The sequence below is a fragment of the Palaemon carinicauda genome, chromosome 25, assembly GCF_036898095.1.
Source record: "Palaemon carinicauda isolate YSFRI2023 chromosome 25, ASM3689809v2, whole genome shotgun sequence".
NCBI classification, from domain to species: Eukaryota; Metazoa; Arthropoda; class Malacostraca; order Decapoda; family Palaemonidae; genus Palaemon; species Palaemon carinicauda.
The window spans coordinates 101,993,427-102,010,455 of record NC_090749.1 but is presented as its reverse complement, the minus strand read 5'-3'; the positions used below and the strand labels follow the sequence as shown (position 1 = coordinate 102,010,455).

General features: G+C 44.6%; 1 protein-coding gene across 1 annotated transcript in view; it reads right to left on the bottom strand.

Annotated features, from left to right (window-relative positions):
- The window catches only part of LOC137618753 (cytochrome c oxidase assembly protein COX18, mitochondrial), a 45,135-nt gene extending 29,721 nt beyond the window's left edge, over positions 1 to 15,414 (bottom strand). The window contains exon 1 of the mRNA XM_068348934.1: positions 15,257 to 15,414. The gene's annotated coding sequence lies outside the window, so the exon portion shown is untranslated. The remainder of the gene's footprint in view (positions 1 to 15,256) is intronic.
- Between the last annotated feature and the right edge of the window lie 1,615 nt (positions 15,415 to 17,029).

Sequence of the window (17,029 nt, the reverse complement as noted above, 5' to 3'; positions counted from 1 at the left end):
TCCTCTTAGGATGCTGAGCGACTCCTAGGAGCTGAAGTATGAAGGGTTGCAACCCATACTAAAGGACCTCATCAAAACCTCTAATCTAGGCGCTTCTCAAGAAATGACTGACCACCCGCCAAATCAAGTAGGATGCGAAAGGCTTCTTAGCCTTCCGGACAACCCAAAAACAATAATAAAACATTTCAAGAGAAAGATTAAAAAAGGTTATGGAATTAGGGAATTGTAGTGGTTGAGCCCTCACCCACTACTGCACTCGTTGCTACGAATGGTCCCAGAGTGTAGCAGTTCTCGTAAAGAGACTGGACATTCTTAAGATAAAAAGACGCGAACACTGATTTGCTTTTCCAATAGGTTGCGTCGAATATACTTTGCCGAGATCTATTTTGTTTAAAGGTCACGGAAGTTGCGACAGGTCTAACTTCGTGTGTCCTTACCTTCAGCAAAGCTTGGTCTTCCTCATTCAGATGGGAATGAGCTTCTCATATTAACAGTCTGATAAAATAGGATAAAGCATTCTTTGACATAGGCAAAGATGGGTTCTTAACTGAACACCATAAAGCTTCAGACGGGCCTCGTAAAGGTTTTTAAATAGAACTTAAGAGCTCTTACAGGACATAAGACTCTTTCTAGTTCATTTCCAACCATACGATAAGTTTGGAATATCGAACGATATTGGTCAAGGCCGAGAAGGCAGCTCATGTTTGGCTAGAAAACCAAGTTGTAGAACATGTAGCCGTTTCGGATGAGAATCCGATGTTCTTGCAGAAGGCATGAATCTCACTGACTCTTTTAGCTGTGGCTAAGCATATCAGGAAAAGAGTCTTAAAGGTGAGATCTTTCAGGGAGGCTGATTGTAGCGGTTCGAACCTGTCTGACATAAGGAATCTTAGTACCACGTCTAAATTCCAACCAGGTGTAACCAAACGACGCTCCTTCGTGGTCTCAAAAGACTTAAGGAGGTCCTGTAGATCTTTATTGTTGGAAAGATCTAAGCCTCTGTGACGGAAGACTGATGTCAACATGCTTCTGTAACCCTTGATAGTGGGAGCTGAAAGAGATCGTTCTTTCCTCAGATATAAGAGAAAGTCAGCTATTTGAGTTACAGAGGTACTGGTCGAGGATACGGATACTGACTTGCACCAGTTTCGGAAGATTTCCCACTTCGATTGGTAGACTCTAAGGGTGGATGTTCTCCTTGCTCTAGCAATCGCTCTGGTTGCCTCATTCAAAAAGCCTCTAGCTCTCGAGAGTCTTTCGATAGTCTGAAGGCAGTCAGACGAAGAGCGTGGAGGCCTTGGTGTACCTTCTTTACGCGTGGCTGACGTAGAAGGTCCACCCTTAGGGGAAGTGTTCTGGGAACGTCTACTAGCCATCGAAGTACCTCGGTGAGCCATTCTCTCGCGGGCCAGAGGGAAGCAACTAGCGTCAACCTTGTCCCTTCGTGAGAGGCGAACTTCTGCAGTACCTTGTTGACAATCTTGAACGGAGGGAATGCATATAGATCTAGATGTGACCAATCAAGTAGAAAGGCATCTATATGAACTGCTGCTGGGTCCGGGATTGGTGAGCAAAATATTGGGAGCCTCTTGGTCATCGAGGTTGCGAAGAGATCTATGGTTGGCTGGCCCCAGGTGGCCCAAAGTCTCTTGCATACATCCTTGTGGAGGGTCCATTCTGTTGGAATTATTTGTCCCTTCCGACTGAGACAATCTGCCATGACATTCAAGTTGCCTTGGATGAACCTCGTTACTAGTGAAATGTCTAGACCTTTTGACCAGGTGAGGAGGTCCCTTGCGATCTCGTACCATGTCAGAGAGTAGGTCCCTCCTTGCTTGGAGATGTACGCCAAAGCCGTGGTGTTGTCCGAGTTCACCTCCACCACTTTGCCTTGAAGGAGAGACCTGAAGCTTTTCCAGGTCATACGTACTGCCAGTAGCTTCTTGCAGTTGAAATGCATTGTCCTTTGACTCGAGTTCCATAATCCCGAGCATTCCCTACCGTCTAATGTCGCACCCCAGCCTACGTCCGATGCGTCCGAGAAGAGAACGTGGTTGGGAGTCTGAACAGTCAGGGGAAGACCCTCTCTAAGGTTGATATAGTCCTTTCACCAAATCAGACCAGACTTTATCTTTCCGGAAACCGGGATCGAGACCGCTTCTAGCGTCTTGTCCTTTTTCCAGTGAAAAGCTAGATGGTATAGAAGAGGACGGAGGTGTAGTCTTCCTAGTGACACAAATTGATCCACGGATGACAGTGTCCCTACCAGACTCATCCACAGCCTGACTGGGCAGCGTTCCTTCTTCAGCATCTTCTGGATGGATAGCAGGGCTGGGGGTTGATCGTCTTGTTCAGCAACGTCCTCATCAGAGGGTTCCTCATCTGAAACTGATGAGGAAACGGCAACGGAGTGGGCAACGTCTGACTCGCTGAATCCGGTCGCACTGGTGGATGCGTGACGGAGCCGGACGCAATATCATGGCACTACTGCACAGTCTGTGAACTGTCAACAACCATGGTTGCGCGAGGAAGTACAGCGTCAACCCGAAACTGTCTAGACTGTCTGGGTTGTGCAGTCAACACCCTACCGGGTTGCTGAGGTTGACGCACTGCGTCACAACAAGTCACCTCTGCTGGTTGTTGAACGTCTTCCTAGTGACACACTGAACGTCAACAACCACCTCCGAGCGTCGCTTAACGTCAACGTGCGACTGGCAACCCACACTGGGTCGCATCGGTGGAGGAACCACCTCAACTGGCAGACGCGAGTAACAGGGCGCACAACCAACCGGTAGGAAGGTTGTTGGCCAGAAGGTTCTTCTCCGTATTTAAGTCCTCTATCAAGGACACAAGCTTGGACTGCATGTCTTGCAGCAAAGCCCATTTAGGGTCTACGGGAGCAGGTGTGGCAACAGACGGGGTTAGCGACTGAGGCGGAACCATTTACCATCCCTGGAAGCCTTGTTATGTGTGCATAATAGTACAGCAAAACTTCAAAGGCTCGACAAAAGTTGAGAAGTTGACCTGTAAACAACTGGAGCGTCTCCTGGCTAGGCGCCAGGGCGAGTCTACCAGAATTGAGAAGTCTACCTGGGCAGAGGCATGAACTCCCAAGCCGAGAACTTCTCTCGTGTCCTATCAGACTCTCGCTCTATAAGCCAGTTTAAAAGAAGGGAAATCAAAGGCTGTATCCCTAAAACTCCTCCTGGTGCAAAACCAGTCGCCTAGCCAACGTAACGCTCTCTAGGAGAGCGAGAGAGCACTAGCTTAACAACAACGGCTTCGAAGTAGCTAGGCCTAGTGTAAGTTCTGACGTGAGGCGAACGAGGAGCAGCAGTTACAAGATCCGGACGAAGATCCTTAAAAAATCATCATGATTTAATTAAAGTCCATAGGAGGCTAAGCAGCTTAAGGCTCCTCTCCAAAAGACAGAGTCCTCAAAGGAATATCAGTAGGAGGGCGAACAGCACTTTCTCATCTACAGGAACCTTGTCCGAGAAAAGCTAGGTATCTCAGTGAGGGTCTCACTGGTGCATTAGCAGCAGACCAGAAGGCAACGTTATGTAACTGCCTGACAGTCTGTGAACTGCCAAAAACTGAACTGTCAACCACAACAGGTGCGTGAGGACATACAGCACTGGTGCATTAGTAGCAGACCAGAAGGCAACGTCATGTAACTGCTTGACAGTCTGTGAGCTGGCAACAACCATAGCTGTGTGGGGAAGCAAAGCCTCTACTCCTGACTGACTAGTCTGCTGCGGGCGTGTAGCGGTAACCACAGTGGGTTGCGGAGGTTGACGCACAGTGTCAAAACAAAGCAACTTAACTCCACCCTCCTGTTGTTGTGGCAACTCGCGAACGTCAACGGAGGGTAGCGTGCGTCTGTGAACGTCAACGTGCGGCTGGCAGGGTACACTGCGCATGGGAGGTGGAACTCTCACAAGCGGAGTGCGGGAGCAGGTAGCGTCAGTGTCTACTGTACGCACAACCGTGGTTGGTTGTAGGCTAACGGGTGCAGCGTCAACCTACTCCGCACGATACTCCTGCATAAAAGATGCTAACTGTGTCTGCATAGACTGTAGCAAAGACCACTTAGGGTCTACAGTAGCAGGTGCGGCAACAGACGGTGTTACTGCCTGTTGCGGTACCGCTTTGCCTCTCTTAGGAGGTGAGCAGTCGTCGGAAGACTGCAGCGAGTCCGAACTGACCCAGTGGCTACACCTGGGCCGTTGGACTTGCGCGGAAGGGACCGACTTGCACTTAATAAGCTGCGAGACCTTGGTCCAATGTTTCTTACGAGAAACCTCTTCCGCAGACGAGAAGTAAATGGGCTCTCTCGTCTTTGTGTGGGTGGGGCGATCTTGGGTAGATACGCCCGAAACCACGGAGGGAAAACGTCTGTTCGTTGATCAAGGCCTGACGAACCCATAAGTCGTTCGACATTACTTCTCCCCTGGGCTTGGGAGCTTGCAAGAGGTCCCGGACTAGGTGAACGACAGGCACGAACAGACGAACCCTCGGACACAACACTAACACTTTGCGCATATCACTTTATCACTTCGATTTTCTGTTTTGCACTTATTTCACTGAAATCGAAACTTCTACCGATTTCTACCTGAAACACGCAATTCTACCCTTCATTAAAAGGTAGTAATTGCGAAAACAGTCGTATAATGCAGCTCATTAATACTAGCAAAAACAGAAAACATATAAAGATAAAGAATTCAGTGGCTGGGAAAGAGACTAAACACTAGTTCAATTAAACTACGTTTACAATCTCTCACCGCACATAGCCTGGGGACAAGAATAAAACCCTAGAAACGTTTTACCTTCTTCCCCGTACAGCGACTAGGGAGGAGAGTGACACGAGAACAACGTTACCCGCTTGAACGGAACGTTTTTTTTTTTTCCTCTCTCTCCCTCCGTCTCTATCTCTCTCTCTCTTTCTCTCTTGATTTCGCACCTGAGAGAAGAGCCCAATTATATATCGTCAAAAAAACATGTTATATGGCTAAAGGAAAAAACTGAAAGGTTTTCCAAGTAAAAAGTTCCTTTAATTTAGAATTTAAACCATTTAAGTTAAGAAAGAATGAACGAAACGTCAGAATCGATTTACTCTTACTGCAAAGTGAAACCGTGATACACTCTCTCTCTATCGTAACGATAGAGTGCATGTTGAACGTCCTGAACGTCAACAACTGCGTAGTCTAAAAAAACTAAACGTTAGTTCATCTTTGAAAACAGTACGAAGACTATCAAAGAAATTCTTTCATAAAACATTAAATTTAAAAAGTTTTAAATTCTTTAAAGGCTAAATACGATATAACGGGCTCAACGTTGATTAACTTCGGTTCCAAGTTAGGACCGCCTACTATCAGGAAAGGTCGCAAATAAACAAAACATAAAAATTTCTTTTTATATGTTTATAATAAATGGAAAGTTAATCGAAGAGGCCTAATAAAGGCGGAGAGATATAAAATATATAGATCTATAACGTGTTAAGCAAAATTACTAAAACCTAAACACACTTCCGTCTAAGGGAAGGGTCGGCCATTTAAAAGTGAAAGAGAGTCCATACTCTCTTTGTCACCATAATTAAATCTATCCAAAACGAGTTCAAGTTTTGAGATGAAGATAAAACCCCTGCATAGCGAAAGCTCAAAACTAGAATAGTGTACTTCACCAAATAGTTGTGAAAACAAATCCAGTTAGTAACAGCGTATTTTAGTAGGTCTTGCCAGTGGCACGACAGAGAGAAAATTGGTTCTGTGTTGACATGGAGTACTTGAGTACCTGCTCGACAGATGGCGCTGTTGATGTACACCCCCACCTGTATAGCGATCGCTGGCGTATTTTGTCCTTAGGTTTTTCTGTCGGGCAGCAGAGCTGACAGCTATATGATCACCGGCTAAGTTTAATATTGAAAACTGCTATTTACATTATTTTTTGGCATATTTTTGATAACTTTTTGAGAAACTTCGGGCATTTTCCAAAAAAATGAGACCAACCTGACCTCTCCATAACAAAAATTAAGGCTTTTAGAGCAATTAAAAAAATATATACAGTATTGCAAAATGTGCTTAAAAAAAATGCCTGGGGGTTAAGGGTTGGAAAGTTCCAAATAGCCTAGGGGTAAAAGGGTTAAATCCACACTAAAGAAGTTCCTTCTGTAAGAGATGGTAAACAGATCCTCGTGTGCAGTTACTAAGCTAATCTTTTCTTCACTCAAGACCTTTGTACTGTATTTTTGGAAACAAAATACATTCAAAACTTACAATAATCACAAATAAAATATCTTGACGAAGCATGGTGTAAGTAATACATCATTAGGGTTGTTTTTCAGTTTTATAATCTAGTATTACTTCACCCCTTTTGAGGCGTGGTTGACTTTGAGTAGCAAGATCTTTGGCCTAACAATATATTACTTTCTTAAATTAATCTCATGGCTTTAACTAGAAAAAGAAATACTATAAAATATTTAAAAAACATAAAAGAATATTTAATGAAAAAGTAAACTTTGTTTAGTCTTTTAATTGTGAGACTGTAATATTCATAACTGATTCACACAAGGATGTGGTTTACATAACAAGGACTGCGAGATAACTGTCTCACTGCTTTCTAGAATAATTATGGCAAATAGAATTACGAGAGACACATGAATGACAGTAAGCTAATGACATTTTCTACCCTGGAATTCATTCTCACAATAGCAAGGAAGGTTTGTAGATCGATGGACAAGGGTCAGCCCAGGGATAGAAAAAGGGAGATTCCATCCCATTTTAAAATTTAAGAGATATGGCCTAGCTTAGGGTTCTCCCACCACACTTTTCTTATGTTGGCATGTGATTATTGGGGGAGTGGGGGGGGGTTGCAACAACCCACAACCCCGCCGACCTACCTAGTTACCTCGGTAAAATTATAGTTAATGAAGGAATAACATTTTAAAAGGAAAAAATAGTTTTACTGAATCTGACCTTCATCTAAACAGCAAATAAACTGAAAACCAGCTAGACCGTCTAAGAACGGGGATATTTTTTTTTTAGAAATACGTGTTTTAGTTCCGCCTTGTGCCTGCTTCGCTCACGGAAAAAGAAAAAAATTCAAGCTCCTATGTACTGGCAAGTGGTACGTGATGTGCTGTGCACATTAACCCCATTGATTATCATTTCTTAGGTACATGTAATTAAGTTTTTATTTGCAGTGAAAATATGTTATTTTTATTAGTAAAATAAATTTTTGAATATACTTACCCGATAATCATGTAGCTGTCAACTCCGTTGCCCGACAGAATTCTACGGGAGGGATACGCCAGCTATCACAATACTAGAAGGGGGTGTACTCACCAGCGCCACCTGTGGCCAGGTACTACAGTACTTCTTGTTGACACCTCCTCAATTTTTCCTCGGTCCACTGGTTCTCTATGGGGAGGAAGGGAGGGTCAATTAAATCATGATTATCGGGTAAGTATATTCAAAAATTTATTTTACTAATAAAAATAACATTTTTCAATATTAAACTTACCCGATAATCATGTAGCTGATTCACACCCAGGGGGGTGGGTGAAAACCAGTGTACAAGATTAAAGGATAGCTAAGTATCCCGTATTTCATATAATCAGTTATCTCCAAATAACAATGAAATAATAAGTACCTGGTAAGGAAGTCGACTTGAACCGTTACTCTGCCTTATTTTAAGTTCGTCTTCCTTACTGAGCGCAGCGTTCCTCTTAGGAGGCTGAATCAACTCTAAGGTGCTAAAGTATATAGGGCTGCAACCCCTACTAAAGGACCTCTACACAACCTCTAACCCAGGCGCTTCTCAAGAATGAATTGACCACCCGCCAAATCAAAAGGATGCGGAAGGCTTCTTAGCCTACCGTAACAACCATAAAAACAACAATAAAAGCATTCAAGAGAAAGGTTAAAAAAGGTTATGGGATTAAGGGAATGTAGTGGCTGAGCCCTCACCAACTACTGCACTCGCTGCTACGAATGGTCCCAGGGTGTAGCAGTTCTCGTAAAGAGACTGGACATCTTTAAGATAAAATGATGCAAACACTGACTTGCTCCTCCAATAGGTTGCATCCATTATGCTCTGCAGAGAACGGTTTTTATTAAAGGCCATCGAAGTGGCTACGGCTCTCACTTCGTGGGTCCTTACCTTCAGCAAAGCAAGGTCTTCCTCCTTCAAGTGAGAATGGGCTTCTCTAATCAGAAGCCTTATATAATACGAAACCCCGTTTTTGGACATGGGCCTCGAAGGTTTCTTGATTGCACACCATAAGGCTTCTGACTGTCCTCGAATAGGTTTTGACCTATTAAGATAAAATTCCAGAGCTCTGACAGGGCAAAGAACTCTTTCTAGCTCGTTACCTACCATGTTGGAGAGGCTAGGAATTTCAAACGATCTAGGCCAAGGACGTGAAGGAAGTTCATTCTTAGCTAAGAATCCGAGCTGTAAAGAACATGTTGCAGATTCGGATGTGAACCCAATGTTCTTGCTGAAGGCATGAACCTCACTGACTCTTTTAGCTGTTGCAAGGCAGACGAGAAAAAGAGTCTTGAGGGTAAGGTCCTTGAAGGAAGCTGACTGGAGAGGTTCGAACCTAGGTGACATAAGGAACCTTAAGACTACGTCTAGATTCCAGCCTGGAGTGGGTAAACGACGTTCTTTAGTAGTCTCGAAAGACTTAAGGATGTCTTGAAGGTCCTTGTTGGAAGAAAGGTCCAAACCTCTGTGGCGGAGAACTGAAGCCAACATACTCCTGTACCCTTTAATCGTAGGAGCTGAAAGGGATCTCTCATTCCTAAGATGTAATAGGAAGTCAGCTATTTGGGTCACAGAGGTATTGGTAGAGGAAACTGCATTGGCTTTACACCAGCTCCGGAAGACTTCCCACTTGGATTGGTAGACTCTACGAGTGGATACCCTCCTTGCTCTGGCAATCGCACTGGCTGCCTCCTTCGAAAAGCCTCTAGCTCTAGCGAATCTTTCGACAGTCTGAAGGCAGTCAGCCGAAGAGCGTGGAGGTTTGGGTGCAACCTGTCTACGTGAGGTTGACGTAGAAGGTCCACTCTTAGAGGGAGAGTCCTGGGGACGTCGACCAGCCATTGTAGTACCTCTGTGAATCATTCTCTTGCAGGCCAAAGGGGAGCAACCAGCGTCAGCCGTGTCCCTTCGTGCGAGATGAACTTCTGAAGGACTTTGTTTATGATCTTGAACGGTGGGAATGCGTAAAGGTCGAGATGGGACCAGTTCAGCAGAAAAGCATCCACATGAACTGCTGCTGGGTCTGGAACTGGGGAACAGTACAAAGGAAGTCTCTTGGTCATGGAGGTGGCAAACAGATCTATTGTCGGCTGACCCCACAAGGTCCAAAGTCTGTTGCACACGCTCTTGTGGAGGGTCCATTCCGTGGGGATGACCTGATCCCTTCTGCTTAGGCGATCTGCTGAGACGTTCATGTTGCCCTGAATGAACCTCGTAACTAGGGTGAGGTTTAGACTTCTTGACCAAATGAGGAGGTCCCTTGCTATCTCGTATAGGCTCCTCGAATGGGTCCCTCCTTGCTTGGAGATGTAAGCCAAGGCTGTGGTGTTGTCGGAGTTCACCTCCACCACCTTGCCTAGCAGGAGGGACTTGAAGTTCAATAGGGCTAAATGAACTGCTAGTAGCTCCTTGCAGTTGATGTGGAGCGTTTCCTGTTCCTCGTTCCACGTTCCCGAGCACTCCTGTCCGTTCAAGGTCGCGCCCCAGCCCGAGTCCGATGCATCCGAGAAGAGATGAAGATTGGGGTTCTGAATCGCCAACGATAGGCCCTCCCTGAGAAGGAGATTGGTCTTCCACCACAAGAGAGTGGTCTTCATCTCTTTGGTGACTGGGATAGAGACTGTTTCGAGAGTCAAACCCTTGTCCCAATGAGCTGCTAGATGGAATTGAAGAGGGCGGAGGTGGAGTCTCCCTAGCTCGACGAACAGGGCCAACGATGAAAGGGTCCCTGTGAGACTCATCCACTGTCTCACCGAGCAACTGCTCCTCTTCAGCATGCTCAGGATGCAATCTAGGGCTTGGCTTATCCTTGGGGCCGATGGAAAAGCCCGAAAATCCTGACTCCGAATCTCCATTCCCAGGTACACAATGGATTGGGAGGGAATGAGCTGGGACTTTTCTAGATTGACTAACAGACCCAGTTCTTTGATCAAGTCCAAAGTCCAGTTGAGACTCTCCAGACAGCGACGACTCGTGGAGGCTCTCAACAGCCAGTCGTCTAAATAAAGGGAGGCTCTGATGTCCGATAAGTGGAGGAATTTTGCTATATTCCTCATCAGATGCGTAAACACCATAGGAGCTGTGCTTAGGCCAAAACACAGGGCTTGGAATTGGTAGACAACCTTTCCAAAAACGAATCTCAGGAAAGGTTGGGAGTCTGGATGAATAGGAACGTGAAAGTAAGCATCTTTCAGGTCCAACGAGACCATCCAGTCCTCCTGCCTGACCGCTGCTAGGACCGACTTCGTCGTCTCCATCGTGAACGTCTGCTTGGTGACATAAGCATTGAGCGCGCTGACGTCCAGCACCGGTCTCCAACCTCCTGTCTTCTTGGCCACCAGAAAGAGACGGTTGTAGAAGCCCGGGGATTGATGGTCCCGGACTATAACCACTGCCTTCTTCTGTAACAGGAGCGACACCTCCTGGTGCAACGCTAGCCTCTTGTCCTTTTCTTTGTAGTTGGGAGAGAGGTTGATGGGAGATGTGGTCAGAGGGGGTTTGCGGCAGAATGGTATCCTGTAACCCTCCCTCAGCCAACTGACAGACTGGGCGTCTGCACCTCTTTTCCCATGCTTGCCAGAAGATCTTGAGTCTGGCTCCTACTGCTGTCTGGAGAGGAGGAGAGTCAGTTTTTGCCTTTAGAAGCCTTGGAACCTTTCCTAGACTTGCTCCTGGAAGAGTCTGGACGGGAGCTTCCTCGGCTGGGGGCTCTACCACGAAAGGGCGGAATAAACCTCGTAGCAGGAGTATCAGCCACTGGGGTGCGATAAGTCCTGGGGACTGAGGTAGCAACCTTAGTCTTACGAGCTGATGAGGCCACAAGATCATGGGTGTCCTTTTGTATCAGGGCCGCAGACAAGTCCTTAACAAGCTCTTCAGGAAACAGGAACTTAGAGAGCGGAGCGAAAAGGAGTTGAGACCTTTGACAAGGTGTGATGCTGGAGGAAAGGAAGGAACAAAGCTGCTCCCTTTTCTTAAGCACTCCTGACACAAACATTGAAGCAAGCTCGCCAGATCCATCCCTAATAGCCTTATCCATGCAGGACATTAAGAGCATGGCAGAGTCCTTGTCCGCAGGGGAGGTCTTCTTGCTAAGGGCCCCCAGGCACCAGTCTAGGAAATTGAACATCTCAAAGGCTCTAAATACACCCTTTAGGAAGTGATCTAGATCGGAGAAGGTCCAGCAAACCTTAGAGCGCCTCATTGCTGTTCTACGAGGAGAGTCTACCAAACTTGAGAAGTCAGCCTGGGCAGAGGCAGGTACTCCCAAGCCTGGTTCCTCTCCTGTGGCATACCAAACGCCCGCTTTAGAAGTGAGCTTAGTCGGAGGAAACATAAAGGAAGTCTTTCCTAGTTGTTGCTTAGACTGCAACCACTCCCCTAAAATTCTTAACGCTCTCTTAGAGGACCTTGCAAAGACGAGCTTAGTATAAGAAGACTTGGTTGGCTGCATGCCCAGCGAAAACTCAGATGGCGGAGAGCGGGGGGTAGCAGAGACAAAATGGTCTGGGTATACCTCTCTGAAAAGAGTCAAGACCTTACGAAAGTCAATAGGAGGCGGAGAGGACTTGGATTCATCCACGTCTGATGAGGGATCCAGGTGTGCAGCCTCATCATCAGAAACCTCATCACCAGAGTGTAGCGAAGTGAGAGGTAAGGTATGCTGAACAGCAGAGTCAGCACGAGCGGGAGCAAAAACGCTTGTGGTTTCATCCTCAAGTCTCTGCTGCTGAGGCAAAACCTGAGGTTCAGGCTGCAAAGGCTGGTCAAAAGGAGTAGCAGAAGGAAGGCGCATGGGTGGAGGAGGCTGACTCCTGGCATGAGTGTCTTGCCTTAAGGGTTGCGCTTGCTGTAAGGTGAGCGGATGCGCAGTAGCAAGTTCCTGAGGAACGAGTTGAGGTTCCTGAGGTGTGAGCTGCGAGAGTTGGGGTAGAGGCTGCGCAGAGCGCATTACTTGTCTCGCGAGTTGAGGTTCCTGAGGCGCAAGGCTAAGGTGTTGAGGCTCTCGCCTTGAGGAGGGTTGAGGTCGCTGCAGCGAGAGCTGAGGTGTCTGCCTCATGGATGGGAGAGGTTGTTGTACCTCAAGAGAGTGTTGCCTCACTGGTGGAACCGCAAGTGGAAGCGGAGGAAGTAAGGTATAAGCTTCCTGTTCCCATTGCTGAGGTTGCCTTAAGGAAGGCGGAGGTAGCTGCACACCAATGGAAACTGGTAACTCAGTACGTGGTAAGGTATCCTGAGGAGCCTCAACATCGTACGCCTGGCAGGCAGGACTGCGGTTAGGCGGAGCGATCGCAGGAGGAGGTGTAACCTTCTCAGCCTGACACTCACGCATCAAGACCGCAAGTTGTGACTGCATGGACTGCAGTAGAGTCAACTTGGGGTCGGCAGACACTAAGGTCTGCTGAGGCAAAGCCTTAACAGAAGAGATCTGTTGCGGCAGCACCTTACTCCTCTTAGGAGGAGTGCCTTCAACTGATGACTGCGGCGAGTCAGAGCTGATCCAATGACTGCAGCCAGGTTGTAGAGCTCTTGAGGTCTGGACTCTGCGTTTGAGAGGTCTTGAGACCTGAGTCCAACGTTTCCTCCCTGACAATTCTTCTGCAGACGAGTAAAAGACGGGCTCAATCGTCTGCGGGTGGGAGTGACGGTCTCTGGAAGACACGCCCGCAACCACCGAGGATACTTCTGTGCGCCGATCAAGGCCTGCCGAACCCTTTTGCCCTTCGACATTGCTTCTCCCCTGGGCTTGGGAGCTTGCAAGAGGTCCCGGACTGGGAGGACGACTGGCACGCACAGAAGTACCCTCACGCACCACACTGACACTGACACTAGCACTTGGCACTGCACTGACACTAGCACTCGTCACAGCACTGGCACTATTACCACCCACTGCACTCTTGACCTTAAGTTCCTTGACTTCGGCCATAAGAGACTTATGATCACTAACCACCGACTCCACTTTGTCACCTAAAGCCTGAATGGCACGCAAAACAACAGACATATCAGGTTGAGGGCAAATAGTAGGTTCGGGGGTAGCCACTACAGGGGGAGGAAAAGGTAGGGGATCATGAGGTGAGGAAAAAAGTGAAGAGCGAGAAGAACTCCTCCTAACTCTCTCTCTCTCTAACTTGGTTGAATACTTAAGAAAACGGACAAAATCAAGTTCCGAAAGTCCGGCGCATTCCTCACATCGATCTTCCAACTGACAGGGTCTTTCCCTACAGTCAGAACAAGCGGTGTGAGGATCTACCGAGGCCTTCGGAATACGCCTATTACAAGACCTACATCGTCTATGGGGTGGGGCTTGTGAAATGTCAGACATCTTGAATCAAAGAGTTAGCCAAGTGGGGATTCCAAATCAAGCAAAAAGATCGTTAACCATGAATCAGTCTAAATAATAGCTATCTAAGCTAATATAGAAGTTTTCCAGTAAAGCGACAGCCGAAATCTGAGAGAAATACTTCACCAAAAGACGTGAAAATACTCCAAGATCATAAGCGTATCCCAGAACGTCTTGCCGGAAGCACGACAGAGGAAAAATTGAGGAGGTGTCAACAAGAAGTACTGTAGTACCTGGCCACAGGTGGCGCTGGTGAGTACACCCCCTTCTAGTATTGTGATAGCTGGCGTATCCCTCCCGTAGAATTCTGTCAGGCAACGGAGTTGACAGCTACATGATTATCGGGTAAGTTTAATATTGAAAAAAGTCCTTTTCAAAGAAAATGGATGTTTTTCTATAGGAAACACCTGTTTTTTCCCAGAAAAGGTTTTTCTGTCCATAATCATAATAAAACTGTTACCTCAACTAAGACTAACTTAAAAGTACATTTAACAGTTCTACAAATTCCTCATGGAACAGCGGACGCAGTTGCTAATTAGATTCGATAGAGATCAAAAGGGAGTATTGGTGCCCCCCAGTAATAATACACTGGCATAGGTGAGGTTAGGTAGGGGTACTTAACCCTTTTACCCCCAGGCTATTTGGAACTTTCCAAACCTTAACCACCAGGGGTTATTTTTTTTCAAGCACATTTTGCCATATATTTTTTTTAAATTGCTCGAACAACCTTAATTTTCATCATAGAGAGGTCAGGTTGGTCTCATTCTCTTGGAAAATGCATGAAGTTTCTCAAAAAATTATCAAAAATATGCAAAAAAAAATGTAAATTGCAGTTTTTCACAAGGAAGTACCGGTACGTCCATGAGGGTAAAGGGATGAGTTTTGTGAAACGCACCAGTACGTCCTTTAGGGGTAAAAGGGTTAAGCTTAGAAAATTTCATTGAAGCCTTAGTAGTTCGTTGTGACATAGGATGTAAAATTACAAAAGTTATGACTGAAAAAATGACAAACTCGGAGATAATTGGTATTTTTTCCTATCTAATAAAAACATGGAGATATTTAATGGATTAAAAAAAAAAAGACATTCTAAAAAGGGAAATAAACACGAGAAACCCACCTAACCTAAGGTTCGCAACCAAACCTAGGAACCATATCCATACATAGTTAACATTCGGGGTGAAAGTCAAACATATCTCATAAATCGTAAAATTAGATTAACGTACAGTATTTTAGACCGAAATAAACAATAACATTCCCATAAATAAAACTGATTAAACAAATAATGACTAAGTTTACACCTGTCACAAACAGCTACATTCACCCTACTTAACCCTAAACTACATTAATGCATCCGCGTTCTCCTAAGTTACGAATCGAAATCAGTCTAGCTTATTGTCATAAAACAGTATAGGATCAGATGAGATTGGCGTCGGGGCAATGAGGCCATTCATTGCATTAAAAACGAGAGGAAAACTATATAGGCAAAATAAAAATATTGATAGAAAGGACCACAATATGGAAGGAAGGTATAGAAAACAGAATCTGAAAGACTTAATTATAATCGAAGTATTACTTTATATACGGCAATTTAATTGAAAGACTTAATTATAATCGAAGTATTACTTTATATACGGCAATTTTACTTACATAAACTCAAGATTATTCACGTCTCCTTCATTTAAAACTATTAACTTTGATTTAGGATCCAAAACTTCCTCAAAATTATAAATGAAATACCGGGGACTTTTCGAAGACCGGAGGAGACATTGTTTACATTCGGTGACTTATATTTCTGGTTCTCGGAGCAATGGCGGCGTTGACTCCCAGAGGAATTTACTTTAAGTAATGTGTCTTTAAAATTGTATTTATAATTTCCCACTGTAGTTGTTTATTATCGTTTTCATATTTTTATCTTTTATATTATTTATTTTCTAAACTTATTTAATACTATGAATACACGAAAAACGATAGAAATATCATCATAATATTATAAATCTTAGAGGTAATACTTAAAGCTGATTCTACGTTTATACAGGTGACGTTAAGTTATATAAATGATGATAATTTATTATTATTATTATTGTTATTATTATTACTATTGTTATTATTATTAAACGTTGAGCTACAACTATAGCTGGAAAATTAAGATCCTATAAGCCCAAGGGCTCCAACAGGGAAAATAGCCCAGTGAGGAAAAGACAAGGAAATTAATACATTACAAGAGAAGTAATACAATCAAAATAAAATATTTTAAGGATATCAAAATTAAATTAGAGGAAGATAAATAAGAATAGTGTGCCCGAGTGTATCCTCAAGCAAGAGAACTCTAATCCAAGACAGTGGAAGGCCGTGGTACAGAGGCTATGGTACTACCCAAGACTAGAGAACAATTATTTGATTTTGGATTGTCCCTTTCCTAAAAGAGCTGCTTGCCAAAGCTTAAAGAGTCTCTTCTACCCTTACCAAGAGGAAAGTAGCCACTGAACAATTACAAAGGAGAATGTGGAAATAATATGCCAGACTATTAGGTGTATGTGTAGGCAAAGACAGAAATAAATGTAACCAGAGAGAGGGGTCCAATGTAGTACTGTCTGGCCAGTCAAAGGACCCAATAACTTTCTAGAGGTAGTATCTCACTGGGTGGCTGGTGCCCAAGCTAACCTACTACCTGAAATCACAATAATAATAACAATAATTACAATAATAATATTGGCTCCACGAAGAAATACTTTAAGGTTATTATTAAACAATGGTTCATAGATCTGTCATATTTCAAAAAGGTCTGAATCTGCTGGGGGTCTCTCTCTCTCTCTCTCTCTCTCTCTCTCTCTCTCTCTCTCTCTCTCTCTCTCTCTCTCTCTCTCTCTCTCTCTCTCTCTAAGATTTTGCGAAGGGTATGTATCCACACTTGTCGACTGTTTGTTTGCGAGGCGACTTTACACAAAAACTACTTCACCGGTTTTGACCAAACTTGGTTGTCATGTTGGGTATGACCCAAGAATGAATCTGCAACATTTTGAATAAAGTAAATCAAAGTACAAATACCCAGCATGACTTTGAAAATAATGTTAATTAAACTGCAAATGTTATGTTGGTTTATTTTTTGTTTGTGAGCAAAATTACGCAAAAAACTATATAACCAATTTCAACGAAACTTTGTGGACATGTGGGGTATGACCCAGGGGGGAATTCATTATATTTTAAAAAATACATTTATATACAAGTATGCAGGGGAGTTGATAGTAAAATAAGACTGCTTAGCATGGCGAGAACATGCTCTCTACTGAGTAGTCCTCTTGTTTCATTTACTGTACTTGCAAATCCTAAAATGCTGAAGGTAAAATTAGCACACAAGAGACTGTCTGCCAGAATCATGTTCAAAATGGAAAAATTGTTTAGACAAATCCCAATACTCTATTG